Source organism: Strongylocentrotus purpuratus, unplaced genomic scaffold (assembly GCF_000002235.5).
Source record: "Strongylocentrotus purpuratus isolate Spur 01 unplaced genomic scaffold, Spur_5.0 spur5_scaffold_3, whole genome shotgun sequence".
Classification (NCBI taxonomy): domain Eukaryota; kingdom Metazoa; phylum Echinodermata; class Echinoidea; order Camarodonta; family Strongylocentrotidae; genus Strongylocentrotus; species Strongylocentrotus purpuratus.
This window is the reverse complement of record NW_022145609.1, coordinates 12,239,948-12,244,517: the sequence shown is the minus strand read 5'-3', so window position 1 is coordinate 12,244,517 and position 4,570 is coordinate 12,239,948.

The following is a 4,570-nucleotide window of genomic DNA, read 5'->3' as shown; positions in this document are numbered from 1 at the left end:
CCTAAAAGTATAAATTATCATTTGGTTTTTCAACTTATTCTGTTACTGAAAGACATGTAAACAAACTTAAAACAAACAGTGGATAAAAAAATTAAAAATTAAAAATTAAAAAAGCCAGGGGGAACAGCAAAGTCTGAAATATGGTTGTGTTTTATGTCAGTATTTGGACAAATAATACATTTTCAGATATTTTTTGAATAATCTTTGGTTATTGCAAAGGGGAATATATTTTGGTAATGAATTCCAAATCACCGGGAGATTACACCGAGGAGATTTTTCTTCATACATAAACATAATTTTCCAACGATGAAAATTGGTTCGATTTCTTGTGATATAATTATGAATACTAAGATTCGTAGGGAACATGTTCGAAATAGTATTTGGAAGAAGATTATGAAAATAAAGTAACCCTAGCACTGATGTATGATACTGGGATAAATCAAATATATTCAAGGTTTTGAGCTTGATAAAAAGAGCGTCACCTGTGCAGAAAACTCCTAATTTTCGTAAAAAAGGGAAATTAAATAGGTTGAAGTGACGGCTGGCTTCCGCATTTGTGTCCAGCTCGTTATCGTAGTCGTGTGATCACTTCAAGATAGGCCTAACATTTGCCCGACTCCCGTTGTGTCAATTCACAGACGACAAAGCAGTTCCTCAAAATGACGTCACTCGTAGTAGAGGTCGTTCGGTGTCGAGAATCTAAACCTCGCTGTTTAGGGGTTCAAAAACGTCCATTTTCGGTCATTTTCAAGAAAAAGGGTACTTTTTCAAAATGGTTCAATATCCTGCTGTAGGCCTACTCGCGTGTTTAAGGGTATATTTCGAGACCTCATGGCCAGACCCGGGGGGGGGGGATGGGGGGGGGGGGGGTTAATAATTGCCCATTGGCGAGACTACCGGCCGCCCCCTAGTTATAGCAAAGATGATAGATGTGCGGCGTCTTTGGTTATAGTGTGGACGACGGCGAGTCCGTAGCATTACATGGTATCCATACAGTAATAGTCTGATTTTCAGACCCTTGTAGCGAATGGTCGTACGTTTTTTGCTGCGCAAATATTACAAGAAGTGGGTAAATGTAATGCTGATGTATCCTTTTCAGCTCATTTTCTGTATGTTATTACCAACGGAAAAAAGAAGTCAGTCAGTCACTCGATAGCGCCTGGCAGTGAAGTTTAGAAAATTCCTCGCATAATTTGTATATTAAGACATTAGGAGAACACTTATTTGAAATACCCGGTTAGGGTGTGAATTCAGGAAAAAAACACACGAAATCCTCATTTAGGGTGTATTTTGGCTTCAAAAGAAATCCTCGTTTAGGATATGTCTGGTAAACCTGTGGTCGCGCATGCTTACAATATTTCTACATGACTGAGATCCCCAGGGTAGAGTTGTGACATCATCCTATTTAAACTGAGGGTAGGTTTAGGAGCTTTTCTACATTGGATCACAGCTTCTAATCCTTTTAAAATAATTTTGCATTGCGATGGAATAACAGTAACACCAATTAAAAAAGATTGAATGAAGATTTTTACATTCGAAAATATTGACATTCTGCTTGCTAGTCTTCTCACACCGGTTCTTTTCTCTGAAGCATGGCTAACAAGGTTTGTAAATTTTAGACCAGCAATATCAAGGATTTATCATCCTTTGAACATTATCACACTTTCAGGCCCGAATTCACAAAGGAGGTTTGTCGACAAACCTAGGTTTATGTGCGTCATATCACGCGTTTCAAATAAACTTAGGTTTGTCGACAAACCTCCTTTGAAAATTCGGGCCTCAGAGTTTGAGAATCAGGAACTTAAACTTAAATGCATACACAAATACTCGTCTCCTCAACTGGAAAGGGATATGATAAACAAATACGATGGAAAATGTTAGCCTGCGCAAGGAACAGAAATAGCCATTATTAATTAACGGATAAATGGTATAATTTTAACTGTACATGTATAATATAATTCTACATGATGTTTAGTCGGAGGCAAGATCTGGTAAGGGTATGAGCAAAGTAGCTTTGAAATGCCCAGTTTCCCCTTCTCCTCTCCTACCATATATACAATTATTATTATTTTATATCAAACTTGAAGCAGGATATATATTTGCATCAAGTTTTAGTTTCTGTACATTTCTTGAAAAACATAATTTACAACAAATTTAATAGGCTAATTCTTGTTTGTGCTTTACACCTGCTTGGTTTGAGTATCTGAGGTGGTAATCGCAGAGCGACTAGATAAAAAGATCATTCTTTATCCTTTTCAATCTTTATACTATTATTTAGATATTTTGACATATTATCACACATAATTGTGCAAGATTCAATACATGTCTTAATTGGTGGATACATGTATTTAAGAGTAAATCACCACGATCTTGAATCTTGGATTCTTTTCCTCCTAAATACTCCGAAGAAGAGTTTTGACTGGAGGTGGTGGAGGGTGGACGATTACATTTTGGAAAAAAGTTCTTTAGTAACTGCATTTTTAAATGATGACTACGTGATTAACCAAATAAAGAAGAAATATAATTCAAATATGATAATCAGGAATATGGAGCATTCACAGCAAAATAGAAGTGGAATGGGGAGACAGACAAAAACAGGTGCGGTGAGGAAATAAGAGAAAGAGGAATGAAAAGAGAGTAGAGAGACAGAGGGATAAATAAATAAAGGCAAGAGCAGTAAATAGATGAAGTTTGTGTGTGTGTGTGTGTGTGCGTGTGTGTGTGTGGTGCGTGTGCGTGTGTGTATGTGTACGCGCGCGCGCGCGTGTGGTTGATGTTGATTTTGATGAGGTTGTTGTTAAAGTTAAAATATTTATTTTCAAAAATTTAGGTAAAAATATACAGTTTTTGCTTGTGGATTCGAGAAAAATGTATGATTATTTTATAAAAAGTACTACAGCAAACGTATGATTTGCATGTAAGGGATGGGCAAAATAATTATGATTTGTATAGATAAATAATTCAAAGAAATATTTGTTAGATCAAAAATTACTATACTCATTACAAAACAACGAGAATTTCAATTTAGATCATTGCATGGAGCCATATATACTAATGAGCATCTTCATAGATTTGGTTTTGTTGGTAATAGATGAAATTAAAGATTAAGAATGGCGAAATATATTTGTTGGGTTGACAGGTAGTTCATATAGAATAAAAAATCTTTAATATCATAATTTTCATGGTGAAGTATGTTATATTTATGTCAAGGTCGTCGGTGGGGGGGGGGGGGCAAGTAGCAACATTAGAAAAGATGAAGAAAACTATTTTGAGTTATAGGGATGAGGACAGAAAAATAGCCATTAGAATGGGAAAGATGGGATTACATTTTCTTAAGTGGGAGCATCTTAGTGTTAGGTATTAAAGATTTGTTTCTTCTCTCCACTGTGAGCTTGTTAAAATGTAACTCTATTTTGCAGCCTGGTTAACTTACATATTTAGTATATTTCTTGAGTTGAGAATGTTAGCAGATATCCACTGAGGGAGTTATATATACTGCAAATTAGATTTTGTTTAATTTTGTATATGTTTAAGCAATTCATATTGAAAACGTTTATTTATTTTACTCAATTGTATGTTGTTCTTGTTTGTATAACATTTGGAAGAATGAAACAAAATTACATAACAAAATTAAAATTGAAAAATTAAAAAGTGCGTGTGTGTGTGTGTGTGCACGGTTGTGTGTATGTGTTTGATTGTTTTTCAAAAAAGGAGCCCGATCGATGAATATTATTACTACCAGGTGTCTCTCGTCACTGACAACGATTTTTAATTGATTTTTTAATGCGTATTATAGTGCAAAATAAATGGCTTTGATTTCATTTTAATTAATTAGATTTGACTTAATATAAGGTTGGCCAGGTAAAGAGATAGTAAAGTTTTGGACTTGTCATTTTATTGTAAAAGAATCTGCCTTGGAACAAAAAGTGGTAACAGTTCAACAAGTATATGGATCATAATAATTGGCGTATACTGTTAGGCTTTGGGTTCATCAAAATAAGTGGAAATTGACTGCATCTTGCTAAAGTCACGTGTACTTCAAACATAATTAGGTATATTGGACTACACACACATATTACATGAGAGTTTGGTCCAAACTGTTCAGCTGTTTCTCGTGATATTTACAATATGAGACCATTCGACATTTCATACGGCAACTCTACGGGTAAAGTCGAGCAAACTCACTTAATTCTTTGAGGGAGCCAATTTAATAACATTCTCTACAAGTTGACTCTACTAATTATTCTTAAGTGGTAAATTGACTTTGATCATGTGACGATTCGCGAAAATTTTGTTAACTTAAATTTTGTAGGCCTATGAGATCAGATAAATGAAATTCAAAATATTTGTAAGCATATTTCGTTTCTACAGTATGTAAGTCTTGGAAATAAAGCCAGAATATAGACGTATAAACATGTACTGTTCCAAATCGGATCGCCATGGTTTCACATTATCTCACAGTAATATTGAATTAAATGTAAATATAAATTAATAAGAGCTATTTTTGAGGATATGCGATACATCATAATGTAAGGCATTGGAAGAGAAAAAGACATTCATGACGAAAAAA